General features: G+C 37.3%; 1 protein-coding gene across 16 annotated transcripts in view; it reads right to left on the bottom strand.

The window, feature by feature from the left end:
* DMD (dystrophin) overlaps nt 1-26,035 on the bottom strand; it is a 2,162,139-nt gene that overhangs the window by 581,610 nt on the left and 1,554,494 nt on the right. The window lies entirely within an intron of this gene.

The following is a 26,035-nucleotide window of genomic DNA, read 5'->3' as shown; positions in this document are numbered from 1 at the left end:
AATTTTCAAACCAACCAAAGCACTTCTGGAAATAAAAAAAGATGTTACTGGTTATAAATCTCTAACGTGTAAGGCTTTATAGGGAAGAATTCAACGAGAAAGGTGTTTCATTCTTGGATACCAAAAATATTTCAAATGAAAATCTTGATTATAGATTTGCTTCACTACTTAAGAGCTTAGCTGAAGTCGTTTCAGAGTACCTGGGTTTACTTAAATTAACGTACATGTTCCATGAATAAGAAATGCAATTTTGAATTACGACAATGTATTTAAGAAAGATAGCTATTTGTACTTGTAATCTCATTTTGTGTGGTGTCAAAATTAAGGTGTATATTTTAGAAACAGGAAAAGCACGGAAGTGATTTAAGAGATGTAACTTATTTAACTTCTTTGTACCTGAGATTCCTCACCTATAAAATGAGAGGGTGATGCAGATGAGCCAATTCAGTCCTTGCCCAAAATTACCATCAATAAAAATCACCTGATTCCTTTGCCTCACTGCCCACCCCCATGAATAAATTAGTAGTGGAGAGGGCTGGGAATCTTCCATTTTAATAAATTCTTTGCTTAATTCTTGTGTCTCTGTCACCTTACTCTCTCTACACTAAAGGGCCCATATCCCAAGGATGTTGACAAAGAAGCTTGTGAAAAATTAGATCTCTCCTTTGTCTTCATTCTAAAATGTACATTTTAACTTGGGAAAGCATAATGAATATGTGTTATTAGTTTATAAGTCCTACACACATTTTCTCGTTTTTATTATCTTAATAAGCACACTAAAAACTAAGCTAGAAGTCTTCATGGTTTTAAATCTGATGCTGTTTCCATCACCCCATGAGGCCAATGAATGTGAAGGGATGAAATGTGGTAGATAGTAATGTTCACGAAACTTATCCACTATGCTCTTTGACCACCGCTGACTTTCTAAAGATTTTTGGGGTTAGAAAGGCCACGTTTTGATCATTTTTCAGTGTTTCTTTTGTGAACAGGTAGGGAGATAGGCCTTGTGATTTCAGCTCAATTGCTTTTGGGTATTAAAATAATGGCAAGAACTTATCCAAACATTACACATCTATTTTGAGCATTTTCTCCTCTCTGTATTGAAACATTGGAGGGGCTAACTTTTAACCAATTTTCCACATTTGTAAGCTGTGATTGCTCAGAAGAAAAATCCAATTTTCAGGTTTCTAACTTTTATGGTTTCTTTACACAAAAGAGTGTTTGAAATATGGAACAAATTGCCAAAGACAGCTATTGAAGTAAGTGGCATAAGTCAGTTGGAGAGTACCGAACACATTTTAAAATAGGAACCATATAGTAGTAGATAGATTTTATGAAATAACATGTTTCCCAGGGTTCGAATGTTAAACTCTGGTCATCTGTGACACAGCAAGCTTAAGAGGTACTTTGGAATTCCCAACTCTTAAATATTTAATACACGCAATAGATTTTTTTTAAAAAACAGACTTAACCAGAACCCTCCAATAAAGACAAATATTTTCCTCAAATTTAACTGAGAACTGTATATAACCTAGGTAGCAAAGTACAAAAATTCATTCATTTACTCACTCAGTCTTTTATTTTATACATCTGAAGTGCTATGCACTGTTCTAGGCACTATAGGTGTAACAGTGGACGAATGGATTAGGTATGCTTAGTGTCATTTAAATGCAAATTTGTGTTTTTTGATACTTGGAAATGTTTATTTATTTATTTTTAAAGATTTTATTCATTTATTCATGAGATATACACAGAGAGAGAGGCAGAGACAAAGGTAGAGGGAGAAGCAGGCTCCATGCAGGAAACCTGATGTGGGACTCGATCCCAGGGCCCCAGGATCACTCCCTGAGCCAAAACTGGAGCTCAACCGCTCAGTTACCCAAGCGTGTCTGGAAATTTTTATATAACAAAGTTCATCTTTATTATCATTTTCACTTGATTTAACATTAATTCACCGTCAAACAACCAAGCTATTCTTTGTTTCTCTCTTCTGGATATATTTCTCAATGTTGGCTTTACTTTTCCCCTTCTTTTAAGATCACAAAGTTCATTTAAGAAGTATGTTGTAGAAGTAACCTGATCAACTTTAATCTAAATTAAACCTGACCACAATGAACAGCTTTTACTGCTGAAATTAGCAAGCATGTCAATTTAGACTTAACACAACCCATTTTCCTCTCTAATGAACAAAATAGGTCTCAGGGTATTGTGAAACCTGTTCTCTAGTTGGGTGATTCTCTAATTTTGCTGACAGACACATGCTTTGTAAGCACCTGAGAAGATTATTAATGACATCCTTTGAAACAGCTTTCTTAAAAACCTAAGGAGATTTATTAATAAAACTATGTATTTCTAAAGAATTTCAAAACAAAATTGTAACTCTATCCCACTCTTTGGTCAATACATACAAAGGTTCATTTCTAAAAAGAAACTGTACAATAATAATATATATTGCTATGGGATTTTCATCAGACACTAATATACTCATTAAATAGTGATTTCTCAGTAGAGCAGAACGGGAATTTTCTTCTTTGATTTTCTTTCCAGGAATAAAGGAAAGGACTTGAATACGGCATATTTAAATATTTTTTAAAATTAAGATATTACAAAAACAGTGACAGACTTTCTTGCTAATGAACACATACATGCAACAAAAAGAATGATTTTTTTTTCTTTTCATTTGGTTTTCTTTTGAGCATTTTCTATTTGCTATTATAATTTCTCTCACCTGACAACTGGGTTTTATAATCTCCTAACTTTTCAAGTAGAATGACCTTCATCTCTATTCCACTGAGCCACCCACGGATGGGAGAACACCTTAGATCTAATCATTTAGATCTATTTTGAGTAAAATACCCACCTATGTAATTCTGTTCTTTGCCCCCTATCTGGTGCTCTTACCAGATGCTTCTCTCTCCAGAACACTCCTTCTACTCTAATCCTCATCCTCAAATGGCCCCCTCTTCTTTTGTTCAATTTCTTCATTCTAGCTGTAGTGGTCTGTATTTGTCATGCTAAACAAGTAGAATGCTATTTATGCTTCTTTTTCTGATAGGATCACAGATATTCATTACACATAAAACTTAAGTGAACAAAACTCAAACCATTACATGCTTAACAGTACCTAAGCATGATAATTGAGCATATCTATGTGGATTCTATCATTCTGAAAGAAACAAACACGAGAGAAGGAAGGAATCAATGCTATTTCTAAGGAGTCATAAGCCAGCTACTGGGCTTTACTAAAAACAGCTTACCCCTTGGAGATGAGAATTCATCATGGATTCCACTAGCTGAGCAAAGATGGAAGGAAAAAAAAAATCTTCAAATACAAAGTAAATCAGAAGTCGTTAATCCTAAATCCCCCCAGGGTTGAAGGAAGTGGTTATAAATAGCAATCCTATGAAAAGGGGAGTTAAACAATGAAACTACACATACTCCAAGTAGGTCATTTTAGGCTCTTAGAAAGAATTACACTTGGTTATTATATTTGATAAAACAAAATTCTACCTAAGTAATACTCAAATAGAAAACTCTACGGCTTAGTTGAATATTTAGTATTTACATGTTTAAGAAAAGACCTTAACAACAAACTTTTTATATCTTCACATAGTTATATTTAGAACAAAGTCCCACTGTGATTTTCAGTTGCTGCTTTTTTCAGGACGCAAACACAACTTAAGCTTACTCGTAATGTAAAAATGTAGACCTTCTACTCTTTTATTCACAACCTTAAACAATTAACATCGAAGGTGGACAAGGTGAAATAGTTTATTGAACCACTTTGTGGATGGAAAAAAAAAAAAGCATTTAAGGCAGGTAGACCCTAAATTATAACCTTTCCAGTAACTGAAGTTTTCCCTATGAGGATGCTACTCCTATGTCTAGCTTCCAACTGCCTCACTAAGCATCTTAATTCTTGGCTTCTTTTCTTGCATTTGGCTGCCTCTCCAAATAGACTGGCCAAATCCAAAGCCGTCTCTACTGTCCTCCACTCCCTCACATTTACATTTCAAGCTAGCTTAGATATTTTCCTACTTGGTATAACTTCACTACTTCTTCTCTGAATGTTCTCCTAGCATCTCTGTTGGTAACTTCTTGAAAAACACCTTCTAACTGGGGTTATCCTTTTGTTCTCCATTCATTCAAGAAATACTTTTTAAAAAAGCATTTCATTTTTAGATAATTTAAAACTTACTGAGAAATCTCAAGAATGGTCCAAGAACTCCCATGTATCCTTCACCTCGGTTCACCAATTGTTACCATTTTGCCACATTAAAAAAATTAAAAAATATATTTTTAAAAGATTTTACTTATTCATTTATGAGAGACACACAAAGAGAGGCAGAAATATATGCAGAGGGAGGAGCGGGCTCCCTGGTGGGGGACCCAATGTGGGACTCGATCCCAGGACCCTGGAATCACATCCTGAGCTAAAGACAGATGCTCAATGACTGAGCCATCCAGGTTACCCATTTTGCCATGTTTTTATTATCACTTCCCATTCTATCATGGGAGGTGAAGGAGGAAAAATTATTCCTCTCAAGGAGAAAACAAACTATTAGTTAAGACCAGCAGTAAATAAGCAATTACAATAAGCTGAGGTGAGTGTTATGGTAGGGGAAGCACAGGGAGTTATCAAAGCATACAGGACAGATAGCTAACCACATTTAGGGATTAAGGAGGGTCTTCTGAATGAAGTGGAACTTACAAGGTCCTCAACATGATTTTGTCTAAATTATACAAAAAAAAAATATATATATATATATTTAAATTGTCTCTAAGACTCTTTTTAAAAAAAACTTTTAAAAAAGTTTTATTTGGGTAAGTTTGACAAATAGAAATTCTATATAAAGGTGTACAAACTGGGGCACCTTGGTGGCTCAGTAGGTTAAGTGTCTAACTCGTGGTTTTGGCTTAGGTCATGATCTCAGCATCATGGATTCGAGCCCCACATTGGGACTCTGTGCTTAGCAAGGAGTCTGCTTGAAATTCTTTCTGCCTTTTTCCCTTCCCCTCTGCTCCTCCCCCTGCTTGCCTTCTTGCTCTCTCTCAAATAAATAAAATCTTTTTAAAAAGGCATGAAACTTTATATTATGATATATGTATCATTGCAACATAATCAGCACAATCAAATTAGTTAATATCATAATTATCTCACAGTTACTTTTGTGTGTATGTGATGAGAACACTTAAGATCAATCCTTCTGGCAAATTTCAAGTATAACATTATTTTTAACTGTAGTTACCATACTATATATTAGATCTCTAGAAGTTATTCATCTTAAAACTCAAAGTTTGCACCCTATGATCAATACTGTTCCATTTCCCTCATTTTGCAGCCACTGGCAACCATCATTCTATTCTGTTTCTCTGAGTTTTGCTTTTTTTTAGAGTCCATATATAAGTAAGATCATATCGTATTTGTCTTTCTGTGTCTGGCTTATTTCACTTAGTATAATGTCCTCCAAGTTCATCTATGTTATCACAAATGGCAGGATTTCCCTCTTTCTTAAGGCTGAATAATATCCATTGTATATATACATATACCATATTTTCTGTATGGATTCATCTGTTGATGGACATTTCAGTTGTTTCCATATCTTGGCTATTGTGAATACTGATGCAATGAACATGGTAGTGCAGATATCTCTTCGAGATCCTGATTTCATTTCCTTTGGGGAAATATATATACATAAAGTTGTATGTATATAGATTTGTATATATATACATAAAATTGTATATATATATATATATATATATATATATATATATATATATATATAAGTTGGATTGCTGAATCACATCATAGCTCTATTTTTGATTTTTTGAGGAACCTCAATACTGTTTTCCATAATGGCTGTACCAATTTACATTGCCACTAACAGTGTACAAGAGTTCCTTTTTCTCCACACCTTCACTGATACTTATAATCTCTCGGTGTTTTTTTTTTTTAATAGCCATTTCCAACAGATGGGAGGTAATACCTCACTGTGGTTTTGATTTTTATTTCTCTGATGATTAATGTTGTTAAACACCTTTCCCATGTACCTGCTGGCCACTCAGATATCTTGTTTGGAAAAATGTTTATTCAGGTTTTCTGCCCATTTTAAATTCTGATTGTTTTTTTTGCTATTGAGTTGCAGGAGGTCCCTATATATTTTTGGATCTTAACCCCTTATCGGATAGACAGTTTGTAAATATTTTCTTCCATTTTGTAGATTGCCTTTCATTCTTTGATTTTTTTCCTTTGGTGTGCAGAAGCTTCTTTTTTTATTTGATGCACTCCCACCAATGTATTTTTGCTTTTGTTGTCTATGATTTTGGTGTCATTTTCCAAAAAAATCAAATCAATGCTCAGACTAATGTCAAGAAGCTTTGCCCATGTTTTCTTCTAGTAGTTTTATGCTTACCAGGCTTTAAATACCACTGCTGCTAAGACCACTGTGGTGGCCATGAAAACATGCAAACCTTTTACAACTAGGACTTGACTAGGGACCCCAGCTGCTGCCTTTGGAAACGCATCACTTCACTGAAGAGAAGCCAAGCCTCCTGCAGACTGCTCCCCACCAATGACTGAATGTGACAATGATTCTAAAGCAGTCCTTTTTTTGGGCGACATAGGGCTCCTCTGGTTGACTTGGGCTCAGTGACTCCCTAACAGCTCTGCTGAATCTTCCTTAGATCTATTGCACACTGGGATGCTTCTGAACAACTTCTCCCACTTTCTTTTACTTGGGGTCAGGCTTGCATTTTGATCCGGGGCTCTCCCACCTTCCTTGACTTTCTCCCTACATCCTTTCACAAAGATATTTCCCCAAATAAAATAATTTCCTACTTAATCCTGTTTTGGGATATTTAATCTCAAGCCCTAACTAATATACACACACTTTTGCGCTTTTTTGACCCTAAACCTCTCATCAATGCTTCAGATCTACATAACATAGTTATTCCATGATACTGCCACCTAGATGTATAACTGACAGTTTCTGGACATCATTAATATCCTTCCTAAGATTCAAGTAAATTAGTATTTTAAAAGCACCTCTATTAAAAAACACTGTTACTTAAAAAAAGAAGGATATGGCCATTATTTTCAATGAGCCTAGAATTTAATTGGAGGAAAGAAAGATGATTTAAATTTGTTATGTGGTAATGGTGAGGTTCTATTCTACACATGTAGCTCAAGAATACTAGGTTATCAAAGCAAGCCACCAAAAATTCTTCACACATGACAACCACTAGGCTTCCTGGAAAATATGGCAAAAGAAATTTTTGGCAAGTTTTCAGAATGAGGAAGATAGCAAAACTAAGAAAAAATATTCCATTGGACAGGCCAAGACCTCAATCAGTGCCAGCTTCATGAGTGTGCAACTTGTATAGTTGTACTGTGCTCTGCACACAGAAGGGCCCCATGCTTTGGTTACTGTGGTGCCTTTGCCATCTTGAAATTCTTTATCATTTTTGTTAGCAAGGGACCCTGCATTTTCAAGTTTTACTGGGGCCCACAAATTATATAGCCAATCCTGACCTCAACCCTGAAGTTAGCAGACAATAAAAGTTGCATATCTTGTCTGAAGCACTAATCAGCTAGTGATGGGAAAAACACTTTTGAACACAAACTGTATTATATCAATCAAATGCCTCTTGTTTAGTTCCTGAGAATTTACTCTAAATCTCTTTCTGTAGAAATCATGAAGCTAAAAGATCTTTTTTTTGGGGGGGGGGGGGGCAAAATCTCTTCTGGTCAGGAAAAACAGAATGAAACAGTTACAGTCTGAGATGGGACCCTATCAGTACCAATGGTTACCGGAGCAGCAAAGTCATCGTGAATGGGCAGAAGTAAAGCAAGGAAGCTACAAAGTGGTAAATCGTCCTAGAATTTGGGATTAAAAGAGGAAGCTGCAGTTCTGGCAACAACAATGGCTGTAGGGATCTCAAATTCCATTTACAGTTTTAGCTAAGCATTAGCTATTCCCAAGGCTAGGGTGGCCTTGAACCATACCCGAGAAACAACTAATAATTAGTTCCATTAACACTTACTAACCTGCAACTATAAGACAAACACTTGCTTAACAGATATACACAAATAAACCTTGGCCTCTTTCTTTAAGGAACTCATAATCTAGCAGAAAATAAAGACTCATAAACAACTAAGTCAGTGGGAAATAAAACAACAGTAATGGTTGTTAATTAAGCACTTAACTATGTGCCGGAATGGTCTATCATAGTCTACAGAGAATGAATTCTGGGGTCAGGCTGCCTGCCATATACTTGGCTTATTATTTTTGGCAAGTTACTTAACCCCTCTCTTCACTTCTACCTCTGTAAAATGAGGATCACAAGAGTATCTACCTCTTAACTTTGTTATGATAATTAATAGGGCTCATGTTTGTAAAATGCATGGAATACTTCTTGTTGCATAAGAACTATAAAAGTTTTCAATAAAAAATTAATCCGTGTAATCATCATAATACTCTATGAGATAAGTACTATTATCTCCATTTTACAGATAACGAAAATGAAAGAAAAAGAAGTTAAGCAATTTGTCCAAGATCACAGACTGGTAAGTATAAGACTTCAAACCCAGGACATTTGGCCCCAGAGCCCGCCCATTTAAGAGATATGGTACAGTATGATAGTTACAATGTCCATATGCTGTAGTGTAATAGAATATTCTACAGCATAATATAGCATGACATAATTATTACACAGATGAGATGAAATGGGATAAAAACTTGAAATAGGGGCAGCCCCAGTGGCGCAGCGGTTTAGCGCCGCCTGCAGACCAGGGCGTGATCCTGGAGACCCTGGATCGAGTCCCACGTCAGGCTCTCTGTATGATGCCTGCTTCTTCCTCTGCCTGTGTCTCTGCCTCTCCCTCTCTCTGTCTTTATGAATAAATAAATAAAATCTTTAAAAAAAACTTGAAATAGGAATGCAAAAGGGGAAATTAATTATTTATCTAATTAAGTACTTAGAGTACCTGCAATAAACAAATGACCCATTCAAATTAGGATGAGAAGCCTCTCCTCAAGACTGGAAGAGCTAAGAGGAAGGAGCAGTTAATAGAATCTAAGAAGTAGATGCAGGAAGAGGACCTCTTGACAGGAGCTGTGGCTGTAAAGGGACCTAATCATCACCTGACTCACTCACTTCCCTCTGCTCTACCGGTACCTCCCACCAGAAGGACACAATCAATGGGTAATACCAAGCTAATTGCTGCTGCTCATATTATTCTGCCTCCTAGGATACAACAGGAAGCTAGAAAGTAGTATATCTGAGAATGAGTCCAGCCAAATTACCAAAGTAAATGGTGAAGACAGAAACAACCACTGAAAGGAATCCGTTTGGAGAGTTACATGGGAATTCTCCAGAACAACTTCGTGAAGGGATGGTCTGTAATTGAACCTTGGAAGATTTGGCTGGGTCATGAGGAGGGCGTTATAAGGGAAAGAAAAGTACGAGCAAAGACAAAGAAATAAAATAAAGCTTCAACTGGGCTAGCTGGTGGAAGCCCTCAGGGGTTACATTTCACTACTCATGTCGTGTAATTTATCCTCCATTTTATATATTTGGTTTACTTAGAATTAAATTTGCTGTATGAGGCACTCTGATTAGATAAAAGAGAATTTATCTTGTTTTATGGTTGGGCTTAAAAAAAGTTTGAGGTAGTTGGATTTTATCATGAGGAACTAGGTAACAAGGAAGACTAGAAAAACTGAATCTATTGGAGGCAAGACTTGGGTCACTGTGTGCCTTTGTATACCTTATTCTCTCTGGCAGGAACACTTTCCTCAGTTCTTGGTCTTTTCCTGGAAATATGGTAAACAGATAATCGTGAGTGAAGGTGTTGACTGGCCAAACGACTGGACACAATAAGGGGAAACTGATACAAGAAAGAGAATTATAACTGGAAGGGTGTGGAAATTACTAGAACAAACATCCCTGTTTCAAACAGTGTTTATTAGTATTATAAAAATTAGTGATCCTTTGGCTAACTTTAAATATGAAAAATATGATAGCTATTTAAGCAATTATTATCAAATTCAGAGACCAATAGGACAGTCTGTGGAATTTATTTTTCTTTTTCTTTGTATTAAAGTCTTTCTTATTTGTTGGCATTTGGGGGCCTTAAAACATTTATCTTAAGTCTCCCAAATTTGAAGCCTTTCTTGTAATGGTGTGGTATAAAGCTAATCTACTATTAGTATGCTATCTTTTTAAAAAAGATTTATTTATTTATTTGAGAAAGAGAGTGCATGCGTGAGCAGGGGGAGGGGCAGAGGGAGAATCTCAAGCAGACTCCCCACCAAGCATGGAGCTCCACACTAGGCTCCATCTTATGACCCTGAGATAATGATCTGAGCTGAAATTAAGACTAGGATGCTTAACCGACTGAGCCACCCAGGCATCCAACTATTGGTATATTATTTTTAAAATATATCTTTTCCTGTGTTTGAAAAAGAGATTATGATGATCATTTCCAAGTTATTCCACCACAGAAAACTTAAAGGACTGATTTGTCATTTCATAAACCCCTTAACACGCAAAAATGAAAACTCCCTTCAGTGACTCAAGCCAGTAAGTAAATAATGTGGTCTAATTTGGGGATCTTGAAATATAATTCCAAAGTCAAGAAGAAAGAAGAATTTTAGGCTACAATTTGTTGATAATGATTTGCAAATACATTTCTAAGCTGACGGAAAGGGCGCTGATATTTTTAGCTGTTGAACATTAGATCTGTTATTCTACATTGTTCACATTTCTTGAAACCCTATTGTTCTGTAAATTTCACATACTGACAAAGGATAATTGGGGCAGTTTTAAGACCAATTTTTGTTGTGTATATCACAATCGCTTTTGATGTTATGACCCAATGAAATAAGTGACACAATTTTTTCTCTCTCCATACATTTTAGAGGAAAGGGAAAAGTGAAATCACTTTACAGTATACATATTTTGGCATTTTTTCTGCTCCAATTTTCCGTTATTCATTTCTTGTTCTACCTTGAATAACACCATTTGGGAGGCATTCTAACTAACTTCAGTTGGTCAAGATAAATTGTCTTTTATCTAATCAGAGTGCCCTATACAGCAAATTGAATTAGAAGTGAACCAAATTAATAAAATGGAGGATAAATGACATGACATGAGTAGTGAAATGTAAATCTCTGAGGGCATTGTTTGTAATATTTTGCCTGGTGCAAAACCTCCTGATTTTGCATCCTAAAGATGTTGTCCAGAGCCATAGAACTGTCAAATAAAGAAGGCCAGCATTAACAGGTAAGTGAGCACTGATCAATCAAATGGGCAAGAAATATCTATTGGCAGGATTCTACACACAATACATTATAGTAGGAAATGTGATTTGTGTATGATAGAGGATGGCAAAAAAGGAGCGTCTTCAATAAATTCAATGAACTTGCAATGAACTAGCAATGCCGTTGGGGAGACCACCTTCAGGCCTGCCCATCGGCATTCACACATGCAGTTAGCCAGGAAGAGACCACAGTATGTAAAATACAAACATTATAGTTTACAGACTATAGACGGTATGCTGATGGGATTCTGAGGAATGTCATTTTCATATAAGCATGCTCAGGGAAAGTGCCTTAGAGGATCAGGAACCTGGACTATCATTTGGGGGATGAACAGGACTGACAACTAGCTAGTGATGGGAGGGGCAATTCCAGGGCAAAGACTGAGCTAGCACCAATGTGTGGTGGCATCAATACACTAGAGTGCTTGGAAGAAGGGTGCGTGTTCCGTGAGCAGAATTATGACGACTGTGACCAAGCTGGGAAGGGAGGCGGGGCTCTGACTACCAGATGAACCTGTAAGGACGTGCTGTTGAAGGCAGTGGGAAGCACTGGAGTCTTTAGAACAGAGGAAAGACACAAAGTGGGATTTTAGAAATATTAACCTTGCACCACTGTATCCAAAGTCCTTTTGAAGAGAAGACAGGAAACCTAAATTACAACAATCGAAGAAAAACCTCCTCTAGCCCCTCTGTTTAAATTTCCAGTCATGAAAACGTGCAAACCATTTTTTAAAAGTAGGTTCCACAAGCAGCATGGAGCCCAGTGCAGACCTTGAACTCATGACCACTGAGATCAAGACCTGAGCTGAGATCAAGAGCCAGACACTCAACTGACTGTGCCACCCAGGGGCCCCTACAAACCATTTCTAACTTAACCCAATGCATCCTTTTATTTCAGGAGAAAATACTAACTCCACAGCATATAAGCAAAATAAATTCAACCCCACTGCTGGTAAAGCAGTGTCCCAGAAAATCATTAAGCAGATTTTCTGATTCCATTTGTACCATTCTATTAAATTAGATGGGAGTAGAGAGTGACTGTTGTTTCAATTTAGAAAAAAATAAACATTCAGAATGCTAAACTCTTAGATTTCTGCTCTGAAGAATAAAGAGAGTGTCAGAGCAGGACAGAGAATTGGGATCCCTCCAGAAATATAACCTCAAAGATTATTATCAGTGGTAATAAGAATTATCAATGTAATATTATGTCATCACATTTTGTGAATGTAATGTTGCAATGTCCTTTTATATCTATTATTACATTAGAACTCTGATATTTTCTCTGGGAAATGAGTCTTCAGATAATTCTCCAGGTTCTAGGAAAGCAGCTTGTCTTTTAACAAGTGCTATACTAATCCCTTCAAAAATAAAAGTTTAAAGCAAATAAAAGGTCATGCTAAGAATGCATTCAGGCTTTTCACATTTTCAAAACACTTTAAAGATGGCACTTATTTAGCTGAGACAAGAATCTTGGTTTTTGTTGCTAGTGGCAGCCACCAATGCACTGAGGTAAAGTAAGAGATATTACTGTTCTGTGATGTTACCTGTACATGCAAGTCAAGTGGAGAAATGAGCGATTATCTAGAGGCAATTAAACTCATGTACACGGTCAATCGGTATAATTCAAGCCCCCAAGTGTTCTCTTCCTCTCTTCGAGTGGTGCATGTGAAGACATGAATTATCAAAATAATTGGCACAGCTGTTCAATTCACGTTGCCTATATAGGGAGTGAATCAGGCTCAGTTTATTCATCTGTAAAATGAGGATAATTACATTTATATCAACCAACCTGGGGAAGATGAAAGTAGTCAATCTATTTATCAGCATTCAAATACCTTAGGTAGAAATTAGTCAAATATGACGAACCCTGGTTTCTTTGTAAGAACAGCAATTGAGGACTACGTTATATAGAATGTATTTAGTTGGTAAGGTCTCGACCTTCTTCTTTTTTTAAAAGATATTACTTATTCATGAGAGACACAGAGAGAGAGGCAGAGACATAGGCAGAGGGAGAATCAGGCTCCCCACAGGGAGCCCAACGTGGGACCCAATCCCAGGGCCCTGGGACCAGGACCAGAACCAAAGGCAAGTGGTGCTCAACTGCTGAGCCACCCAGGTGCCCCAGGTCTCAATCTTCTGACAACACCAAGTTCTGAGTGCCACAAGGCCAAGATAAAACATGGCTAGAGAACAATTATGTGTTTGTGCTTAAAAAAAAAAATAGTATCTTCATGGTATGGAAACCTCTTTGAGTTTTACAAATAAGTGTAAGAGGAGAGTGGGGGAGGGAGGGACCCCAAGGGCACCTGTGTGCACTCACACAGAAAAGACAATATGTGAAAGGAAAAGTGAGGTATGCACAAATCTCTACCATACCATTGCATCAAAACAGTACACTGTGCACCATTTAGACATACATATAAAGGAAAAAAAAAGCTTAACAATTGGGTCTCCCACTTCAAAAGAGACACCAGACTTTGCATATTCTCAGAGAACGACATTAATCTGTTCCTTTTCAGAAATGATATGACTGGGGAAAAAATAAAAATCTGCCTTTGATTGGGTGCTATGGGTGTAAGCCCTGGCTTAGCTGTAAATCATTTGTGAGGATCATTTCTCCGTAGGTGAATAGAGTTGCTCTCGTGAAGTGTTAATACACCTGCAGTAGAGTGTTGCTGGGGGTAGGAGGTGTTAGACATTGATCAGGAGCTTAAGAGATGAGCTATTTATTTTTGCTGTTGTAAGAGGAAAATTTCTATAATAAAACAATGATTCTGCTTCTCTGTCAAAAAAATACCGTTTTATGACATAAAAGCTCTCTTCAGTAAACAAAGAACAGACTGTTATTGGGGGACATAAAAATTACAATAGAATATATTTCCCTGTAGGAGCACAACAGCCTTTAACTCAATTGGAACTTGCAGTGTGACAGCTTTTAAAGGAGGGGACGTATTCTAGGGGGAGACTCTCAGATATACTTTTCAATTCCCTGGACTGTACTAGTTCTTATCCTATAAAAATGGGTCTACATTAGCACACTGTGCCAGTAAATCATAATTTGCTCTGCAGCATGAAAGAAGCCCAGCTAGGGGAGGGGGTGCTGCTTTATGTGGCATAGTTCCAAGCAAACACATGGCTCAAATGAAGACGATTCTGAGGAATATGGAAACTTTATGTTCTGTTTGATAGGAAAATGTGTACAGCTTCTTAACTGTGAGCTTCTAGATGTGCTCCAAGGGCAAGTATAATCAGTTCTTAAATGGATTTTGTAATGCTGCATACCTAATCAAGCTGTTTACATTATAGGGAAGAGTTAAGTTTAATTCGCTGTTTTATTGGGAAGGGCGCTTATTATTAACACCCATTTCAATAAATTTTAAGTAATTTAAAAAGCAGCAACACCTGGAGAAAAGTTGCAGTGAGAATTCCCTGTTTGCTTTTCTGTTTTATTTATGTGACATGAACAAAAGTGCTTACCCTTTGCTGTCTCAGACATTTCGGTGGCATGAGACCACGTGAGACAAAAACTGAAGCTAATACAGAAAATGGTGCTGTCAACTGGTTCTGATTTCCAATATTTCAATCTCAATTCTATCCCTCTCTGTCTCTCTATTAATGATCTGCCTTACTTTTAGCAGTTTTCTCTAAGATAGTGGCCAGAGGGGTGGTAATGAGGTCAACACTTCAGTGAAAACTTTACAAAGCTAGGTAGGCTATTGTGAAAGCTAATTCTGCGCTGTTGGTTCATGAAACGGATGACATTATACATGAGTAGTGACAAAAGGAACTCATACCATGTGTGTTACTAAAGAGAACTCTGCATATTAAATATTTGACAATGAGCAGCCCAAAATGAAAGGTTAAAAAAAAACCACAAAGGGAATCTGAGGGATGCAACTGATTAAACAGTTTTGGTTTAGTAAAAATCCATCTCAGAATCTTTTAATAGTAATTATCTGTCCCAATCTCGATCCACTTGAATACAGTACTCACCAGCAGTAACTACTAAAACTTTGCCACCTCATTCCTCCAAAAGTGCACCACCTTACAATTCAGACTCCCCCTGTGTAACAAGTGTTGTGAGTTTTCTGTGTGCCAGATACTGTCCTAAGCACCTTACATATATTAATGGAGACCAACCATCTGAGCTAGGTATTTTTATTATCTTTTATAGACAAGAAAAATGAGGCACAGGGATGTTCCATCATTTATTCCAGGTCACAAAACTAAACCGTGGTGGAGGTGGAAAAAAAATGCCCCAGATCCTCCTTTTCCAGGACATCATAGCCAGAACTTCTTCAGCAGCTACGATGTAGCAGAAGCTGGGCTCAATGTTTCACAGACATGATTTCATCCTGACAACAATGCTACCAAGTTGGATATTAGATTTCCGTTCTTACACATGAGCAAAAAGGCTCAGAGAAGGTTAGTAATTTCCCCAAAGACAGCCAGCCACTTCCAAGCTGAAAAGCATTTGGGCTCAGAGTTGCCTGACTTCTAAGCCTACCCCTCTCTGCATGCCACAGACCTCTGTACAAACTACTCTGCTTTCTCTTCTCAAACGTATTCTTCACCTTCTTGCCCTTGTGATGCTTTTCATGCCACCAAACCCATCAACTGCTGTTCAACAGTATCTAAAACCAAGTGCAATGGGTCAAACAAATCGCAGGGTGAGAAAACAGGAGGTAAAAGGACATAACTGGTTTGTTACTGTTCATTTTTTCACAACTTCATTTCCAAATGGACACTTTCTCCATTTTTGTCTTTACTGTTGTCATTCCACACAATTGCATCCAAATTTGTCTTTTCGTAAATACTGGAAATTCATAGTTCTTTGGCAAAATGGAGGGATCATGACATTTTTCTCTATATTTAATTCCTCATAATCAAGAAAAAGTGAACTCTAGGAAGAAAGCCTATATGAAAATTACACAAAACCAGTTATTACGAAATTTTCACAGCTATGTTAGTTTCCTAGGGCCATTAGAACAAATTATCACTAATTTAGTGGCTTAAAATAATCTGTACTTACTGTTTTACAGTTCTGGGGGTCAGAAGTCTGAAAATGAATCTTAGAAGCAAAAATTAAAGTGTCAGCAGAGTTTGTGTTCCTTCTGGAGTCAATAAGAGAGAGCAGGTTCCCTTGCCTTTTTCAGCTTCTAGAGGCTGCCTGCAACCCTTGGCTCTTGGCCCCACTGCCCATCTTCAAAGCTGGTAGGTGAGCATCTTCTCATTCCTCCCTCTGCCTGCTTGCATGATCCCATTGCCTCTTGTTTTTGAAGGACCTTTGTGATTACATTGTCCACCCAAAAATAATCCATCCAGGTCCCCCCATGTCAACATCCTTTCTTAAAGACTTTTTCTTTTTAAAGATTTTATTTATTTATTTGAGAGTGAGCAAGTGAGAGAGCATGGGAGGGGGAGGGTCAGAGGGAGAAGCAGCCTTCATGATCCTGGGATTATGACCTAAGCTGAAGGCAGACACTGAAGTGACTAAGTCACCCAGGTGCCCCTCATGTCAACATCCTTAACTTCACCCCTCTGCAAGTCCCTTCGACCGTGTAAGGAAACATACTCACTAACATACTCACAGGTTCCTGGGATGAGGACATGGCTCTCTTTGGGGAGCCATTAGCCTACCATAAATGATCTGGGGTCATCTCACTTGAAAGTGCCTGCCACAATGTGGCACACTTCTTGGGGCTGCTTCAGTATTCTGTGAAAGTCGGTGTCAAGGGTTACAAATCTCCACCATCTAGAAAGCACAGGAGGCATTAAGCAGAGAGAATCCAGCTTTCCAGGGCAGACCTGGTTTAACCAAAGGCCTCCAGGGGCAGAAGAGGTGTACTGTCACATGTCCCTCATCCCGTCACTGAGAAAGTCCCTCTGAATGTCCCTATTAAGAGGTGGAAACTGCAACTCACAAACGTGTTACATTAAAAAAAAATTAATGAACTGTGACTCCCTGAGGAAATCAGGGTGTTGCTGTTTTGTGACAAGCAGCTCTTCCAGGAGTGAATCCTGGCAGAAATCCAGAACAAAGTCCTTATCTTTGGGGGAATGACAGCCTGCAGGAAAGGAAGGGGCACTGCCTTCCGGGATAGAGAAACACCGGCTTCCCCTCTGCTTGGCTCATTCAGCTTCATTCTCCCCCATCAACACCCACTCGGCAACAGCAACATTAAGCCTTCTTCCCAGCTGTCTTCCTCCCCCTTTTCATTTTTAAACTGCTTCTACTTTTTGACTTCTTTTCTCTGCAACAAGTACTACCAAAAATCTGAAAGCTTTTTTTTTTTTTTCCCAATTGTTACCATGGAGAGAGCAATTTTCTCATCAAGGAAAGGAGGCAGTGCAGAGGGAGAAGGAAGAGCCACATATGAAAATTGAAAGTTAGCCTCTGTGTCTTTTCAACAATATCCAATTAAATCTTTTCACTACCATACACAAAACAACAAGAACACAGTGGGTGGCCCATTTAGCCCAAGGACATGAATGAATCAGTAGGCTCTGGGGAAATGTGCGGGGGTGGGGGGGGGGTGAGGTGGTGGCTGGAGGAGGAGGATGAGGAGGAGGATGCCGGGAGGTGGGGAGGCAGGCAGGTCCTCCTGAAACAGAACTAATGAACAATGATCACTGATAGATAATTACCATGCAGTTGTTTGAATTGAGACAGCTTTCTATCATTGTCAGGTAGATGACCTTCAGAATGGCAGATGATTTTCTCCCAAATGATGAAATACAAACGTGTAGATGAACAAAACAAATGGAGGGAAGAGACCTGTGAAATGTTCCTCAATGAAAGTTGAAAACAAAGTGGAGGAAAATTCAAATGCGGAATAATCTAGTGGTGAAACATCCGTGAGATTTTAATTAAGTCTGGAATTTTATATTTCAAAACAGAGGGAAATCTATCCCCGATTCACAGATGTGCCAATATTAAGAAAGACCTGAAATATTAATCCTCCCGTTCTAATTCTCACGAGATGAATCATACATAGGCTTTATTCCTTCTGATCATTCTGCACAAAACCAAATTAAGAAATTTTTAAATGATGAGGGTTCTCAAAGTACAATGGATAACTCATCCTCTCTTGAGTAGAAGAATCCTGCATATATCCTGTACATAAATATTATGTCTAAAGGCTGCCATCATCAGGAGTAATCAACAGAAAAGAACTGCAAAACAGTAAAAACATAAATTTAAAATGTTGGTGGTGATGACATTAACAGCAAGAGTTAGGAGCTGAAGCAGCATTTTGATCAACTTCTATGATTCTCCTCTCTTTCCTATTACCCATTCCACTTTTAAAAACATGATGGGTTTGTTTTACAGAACATAATGATGAAATGTTTTAGATATACAAAAAGGTACAGAGAAGATAAGGTTACAATTCAAGTCTATGACGGGGCTGTATCGGTCCATGCACACACCTGCTATAAAAGTTACACCACTGACTCACTCGAGATCATTCTTTAATGCAAACTTTCACGCTGGAAAGATGCTTATTTTTAAGAAGAGCAATGCTATTAGATATTATTTTTGAAAACTAGCTTAAGATCATAACCTTTGTCTCCCTTAGAATTAGTCACGGAGTTGGGAGAATGAGACTAGAAAAAAATGGCACTACTCCAAAGCCCTAACCCCAGTGCAGAGCAGCAGGCAGCTCCAACCCAAGAAGCCACCCACCTACAATTTCATGTGATTTCACAGAAAATTCACTCTCAGCCCGTTTGTTTACAATAAATGATTCTCTTACTGACAGAGCAGAAAATATACGTAGATCAACAGGAAGAGAGAAAGAAAGAGATAAAGGGAGGAAAGAAGAAAACAAGGAAGGAAACGAAGGAAGGAAAGAAGACAAGGGGAGAAGGAGGAAGGAAGGGAAAGAGAAAGAATGAACTCTGATTTATGGGGTACATGCGAATCTATTTCCTGATAGCATTTTCTGCTTGCTACTTCACAAAAGCACCAAAAAAAAAGAGACTACATTATTCTCAATTACAGATTATTAGATAAACAAATAAAAACTAGATGATTTGCATGAAAAGCAAACAATAAGCTCTTTTCTCAGCAACACTGAAGGTTTCATTAAGTGAAGTTGTAGGGAAGAGCTACATATCTTTTCAATCTCTCTCTCAGTTATTGTTGAATCTGTAAATCCCATGCCCCATTACCCCCATACAAGCCAGGGAGATATTCTCACATGATAGCACTTCATTTGTGATTGAACTGACACAAAATGGTAGCCTCTTCTGAATACATACAAAGAATTTTTGATTCGGGGGCTTCATGTTTTGTTTTGTTGTTAGACCACTAAAAATAATCAAATTTCTCACATAGGTAGGGCACAAGCAAAGATGAAGGAAAAATCTCATTTAAATTATTTATGAAAAAAAATAAATTATTTATGAACAAGGAGCCGCCTGGGTGGCTCAGCAGTTGAGCGTCTGCCCTTAGGGCGTGATCCCGGAGTTCTGGGATCGAGTCCCACATTGGGCTCCCTGTGGGGAGCCTGTTTCTTTCTCTGCCTATGTCTCTGCCTTCTATGTCTCTCATGAATAAATAAATAACATCTTTAAAAGATATTTATGAACAAGGACAAAATCCAAGCAAACATACTTGTTGATCCAGGGGCACCTGGGTGGTTCAGTGGGGTGAGCAGGTGACTCTTGGTTTCAGCTCAGATCATGATCTCAGAGTCTTGCAATCCAGCCCCCATCAGGCTCTGCACTCAGCGGGGAGTCTGCTTGAAGCTTCTCTCCCTCTGTCCCTCCCCCTGCTTGTGCGTGAGCACATGCTCCCTCTTTCTCAAATAAATCTTTAAAAAAATTAAAAATACTTGTTGACACAGAGTTGGCTTATTTACTAGACAAGTATATTCTTAAGGCTGAATCCCCTAAATCAAAGGTTGTGGTTAACCTCTCTAAGGTTAATTGAATCCTACCCTTAAATTTCAGAATATTCTCATGTCTGTCTTGAGTAAACCTTTTACACAGATTGTGATCATAATACTTGATAGTGAAGGTATGGGCACGTAACTAACCCTTATTTTACTAACCTTTTGCTCCTGCTATCTACCCAAAGTAACCTAACAGCTGTGCATAACGATACTGACCTTGGATAATTCAAACATTGTGCAAGCCACACACTTAAAAATAAATTATTTTTTAAGGAAGTATAACCAGTACAAAAACAATAGTTCCTTGTGATCCTTACTTCCTTCCACTCAATAATGGATCTGATTTTGTTCTTGGAGTATAACATTAAATTTCCATCTTGCTCACTTTTTTAAATAGGTGATGGAGATATTCTGGTGATTTTTTGATGGGGATTAAGGAATACACTTGTGATGGGCACCGGGTGATGTATGAAAGTGTTGAATCACTAATTGTACACCTGAGTCTTATATTACACTGTATGTTAACTGACTGGAATTTACAGAAAAACCTTAAAAAAGAAGCTTCTGTTTTGATTTCCTCATGGCTGTATTTGTCCAACATGGTTTACTAACCAGATCTTTAAAGATTTCATTCCATCTCTGTGCACCATTTCTATCGATTAATTTCACAATTCCGCCTTGTCTTTCATCTATTATTACTTGTATTGTTACCCCCACCACGATCCAAATAATAACTGGCCCTAGTCTTTAGTTAAGAACACAGACTGTTATCTATATAATTACCTATGAGATGCATGTGCATGGCGAGGAGTGAGGAAGAAGAAGGAACTCGATCATAGCTGAATACTGGACATTAGTTTATGGAGCTGCAAACTGCGGTGAGACCAAATTCTCTTACCCTATGGGTGCCTATCTGGGCTGCAAAATTATTCTGTTCTCTGACATTTTTATCTTAGCTCTTTGACAAGTTCTCTGTCACTTTTCTTCTCAAGATTCAGATTCCCATTATTGCTTCCCTGGGTATATTTTTTCAAAGAACAGTTGAAGATTGTAAGAGCCTGTTTTAATGGATCATCTTTCTTAAGCAAACACATTTTTATCCCTACTCTTTCTATTCCCCAGATAGGTCCTAAAGAGTATTTCTCAATAATAAGGTTCAATATAAGTATATGTTATATATGTGATTTGTGCATTCAAATATATATATGTATATGTATATGTATATGTATACGTGTGTGTGTGTATGTACACATGGTTTCTTGCCAATAAGCCTGAGTTGGCATCCAGGCGTTTCTAATGGTATTGCTTGGGCAACTAACTTAACCTCTCTGATTCTCTTCCTTTATGAAACAAGTATAATACTAGTTAGTGTACAATACACTTGAGAGGATTAAAAATATAAATGCCATGTGCACAGTACAGTGACCGGTAGATACTAAGGCATAATAAAGGTAAGTGTAAGTGTACCTTTTATAGTAGCATATTATTTTATAGTGGCATATTATTTGGCCCAACATTTTTCAGACAAAAGGAGTTTGTCAGAAGCAACTTGGCCAAACCCAAATGGTATATGTTTCAATAATGGCAGCTTAGCAACAATTCTGTCTTTAAACATTTCTTTCCATTTTTCAAGATCTGCTTTTTATCCTATCCTTACATTTATTTCTACTATTGTACATTTTTAATAGAAAAGTTGAACAAATCTGAATATCCAATATTGAAATTCTTTCCTGTAGTGATCATTTAAAATTTCTTTTGCTGTGTTTACTTTATATAAACAGTCACACTCATAACACTATACAGAAACACCATTCTGTAAAACAGCATAAATAGCACCCATAAACCTACCTGCCCAAAAACAATTCTAATTTTTATTATATGTAATCATAGATACATATTTATATCATATATATATACATATATACAGATTCATGTATATCTATCACTGCTTTAAGTGAACCTTTCAGGCAGACTGTAATCTCAACACCTGACAGTGAGGGTAACTGTATATATACAGACTATATATATTTATAGCCATATCTATCTATCTATCTATCTATCATCTATCATCTCTTCTCCCATAGCACTCTATGTGGATATATATAATCTTCACAGAAATATATGTGGTATGTATTTCTATAAAGTAACATATATGTACTTGGGTATGCAATATTTATTACAACAAAATGATATCATACAGTACATATTGACTTATAATACAATGCAATTTGTTTTAGCAATCTACTCAATTTTGGACATTTTTTTCCCAGCGGGCCCTATCTGAAATAATGAACTTATCTGTACTAAGAAGCTGTAATATGCTCTACAGATCCCCCTTCAGAAATGTGGGACTTGGGACGCCTGGGTGGCTCAGCAGTTGAGCACCTGCTCCTGGCTCAGGATATGATCCGCAGTCTCAGGATCGAGTCCCACATCAGGTTCCCTGCCTGGAGCCTGCTTCTCCCTCTGCCTACGTCTCTGCCTTTCTCTCTCTGTGTCTTTCATGAATAAATAAATAAAATCTTAAAAAAAGAAATGTGGGACTTACTTCCTCAGTAAGTGCTTGGTAGTGCTTCTGGTAGACAACCTTCTGCTTGTCAACTCCCTTCTAGGAATTGCCTTGGTGGAAGAGCATCATCTTGCACATGTTTGTATTTCCCTCCCTGAAAGCCCATCTCCAGTAAGTGACTAGACGTGAAGTTATAAAGGGCTGATCTTTTCTCCCCAAATCATAACAATTCTGAAGGGTCACTTCAGCTTCAGATCAGATGAGGCCTCTCCTGGGAATGCTTCACAGTCCAGCTTCTCCTTCTGCCCACTTCTGCCCCCTTCTGTTGACCCCAAGAGCACTTCCAAGTAAACTTCCTGTATGCTCACCTGCATCTCAGTGACTGCTTCCCAGAAGCCCAAGCTTTATAGAATGCTAATAAATTCTAGGCATATCCACAACATTCTTGTCCTAAAAGTCTCTATAGTATGGAAGCAAAACTTTCTCATAATAGCATGCACATTTTCTTCCCATTCCTCCTTTAGCAAGTAATTGGGGATCTAAGGTAAGAATGATTTAGAAGAAAGAAAGTGCATATAACCCTAGGCTCAAACACACCTGTCTCCAGCTACTGAGTTTCTCAAAACCACCTCAACTTTGACTTGAGGCAGACTCATCATACTCTGCTGTCTGAAAACCTGTTTCAACAGAAGGTGCTCTTCTCACTGCACTCCAAGCATTTCTTTCTAATCCAAGAAAAAAATTCTCATCTATGAGGAAAACACACATTTTCTGAAGCACTTGGACAACAATTCGAGTGAAACAAGTTTCTCTCTTTTTAAAAGTGTGTAGCATCAAATGGCAAGGGGTTTTGAAACACTATCCCTGCCCTTTTGATTCCATCTCAGACTTGGAAATTTGATTTATTTATGCTGCAAAAATAGCCATCATGATTAATTGTTTTTTCAAGTGTCTATCATTTTTCACCAAGGATAATTGCTACAATTAGCAAGCAGCACCTCCATACAAACCTATTGAATCCTCTAAAATTAACATTTGTTGTAAAGAGTGACTTTACTTGTCTACTTCGATTAATGATGTAAACTGCTACTGCTATGTTAAGCAAAAAGAAAATGGGACAAGTAACACACAGAACAAATACAACTGCAAAGTCGAGATTTATTTACAAAGATCTTAAAGTGTGCTTTTAATCCTGATAACTATACTGTGACATAGGGTTTTCTAACCCAGTTTTACAAATGCTCAAACTGAGAATTATAGAAGTTGTGTAGCTTGCCAGTAACACATAAGGCAAGGTTTTAGATGCCTGACTCCAGAAAAGCTCATGCCATTTCTGCAAATATGAGAAAAAGCAAGACACATGTTCACATATTATGCAAGTTCCTCTATATTTGAGGAAAGGGTGGAGTGGCCAAATTATAACAGTATTCTTTGCTCGATTTTTGTTATGAATTAAAGCTGACATTTGGAGATGTCATCAAAGACTTGAAAAAGAAAAATAGGATAAAAAAGGAATGAAATAAGGAAATGACAAAATTTTTCCTGTTTTTCCATGTTGGAAATCCTTGTTGATACATGTTTATGTAATACATTATATTTCTTTAGATGTGTCATGAAAGAAAATGAATATGTGTGTTCATTTCAATTCCTTTTGAAATGAGAAAAGAGATGGCATCCTGTGTCTTCCTTCTCTTTCCAGCCTTTAAATCCCATGATGACTTATATAAATGCTACTGAGAAATAGGAAAATTTAACAAAACAAAAAATGAACCATGTTTATAAGATGGTTACTTTGGTTACAAAGGAATTATATTTCATTTAAATATTGATTTCCCTGAAAAATTTTTCTTGACATGGAATGGTGACTAGAGTAGGTATACTGTTGACCTTTACAATATCTCATTTATAAAACCGAGGATGGAGGATGGAGACTCCCATCCTCCTTGCCACAATGATTTGCTTAGGTGTGAGCACATGACTTAAGCTAGTCCAATCAGAGAAGCTTCATTTCAAGGTCACAAAAGGAGTTTTCGTTCCTTTTTAATATAGTCTGGTATGCAAAATATATCCTCTAACAGCTATGACAGTGTTGAAGGGCAAAATTGAGCAATGAGCTGGCGTTTTGGGTATGCCGTGCCTGAAGCCCACGTAATAGTTTCGTTTCCTAAGCCAATCATTTCCTTTCTTCTTCTTTTTTTTTTAAATTTCCTTTCTTCTTAAAGCCAGTTTGAGTTGCATTTTTCTATTATTTGCAACTGACAATATTCTCATTTATGTTCAGATTTAATGTAAAGGAATATATTGTTTTTACCCAGTCTAGAATCTATTTCATCGTACCTCAATTGCCTGCTTACTTTTTGGTTTTCTCAAATACATTTATAAACAATACATTGTTTAAACAATGTATTGTTTATAAATGTATCATGTATAAACCCTTAACAAAAAGTTTTCCAAGATAGAATCCATACATCAAATAATTCAGTTTGCAAAGTACTGACACTTATTTAATTTTCTTTGTATAGAAGATGACTATATATCCAGTTTATCCTGGACAAGCTGAGTTAACCCTTGTTGTCTGGCATCATTAATAATGGCACATAGTTTCATTCTCATGAGTATTCTGATTGAGGCAATAAATTATATAATAGACTATAAGGCGAGTTTTAAAATCAGCAACATTCTTGCCCTTTGTAAACTCAGTATGACAGGCAAGTGCCCTTAAGCTGCCACCTAGCTGTAACAGCCTCATAGACAGAAAGAACTAACATTATAGATCTCATCTCCCTTAGGATTCTTTAGCTTCCCTTTGTTGCATTCTTTCAGAATATTTTAGCAAGCAACCTGCTAAAACTTGATGAATGGGGTTGCAAGATAACCTGACTGCAAAAGTGATTGTGTTATGTCTTTAAAAATGAGTAACAGGTATATTTCCTTCTTTACTTTCAGATGGCAGGTATGGCTATATCCCTAAAGTCTACATTTCCTTGCCCTCAAAAAGTGTTAAGAGTTCTTTGTTTTGGAAAATCTTGGAGTTTAGAAAATAATCTAGAATAACTGAGACCTATAGGCAAGGAAAAAAAGGGCAGAATTGTTATATCTTCCAGGAGATTTCTTTCCTGTGTACTCAAAGACTCTTGAAGGACGCACTGATGGAGAGGGGTACCCCGAAACATGAACAACACAGTGAATTCCTCAACTATCTAGAAGAAAAATTCTGAGCCAAATTTTATTTGATTTAGAAAAAAATGAAGGTTCATAACATTTCTTATGCTTTTGGAGATGAGAAAGAATTCATTGGGTCTT

Source organism: Canis aureus, chromosome X (genome assembly GCF_053574225.1).
Source record: "Canis aureus isolate CA01 chromosome X, VMU_Caureus_v.1.0, whole genome shotgun sequence".
NCBI lineage: Eukaryota > Metazoa > Chordata > Mammalia > Carnivora > Canidae > Canis > Canis aureus.
Note: the sequence above shows the minus strand (reverse complement) of the source record. Positions and strands in the feature narration are given on the sequence as shown.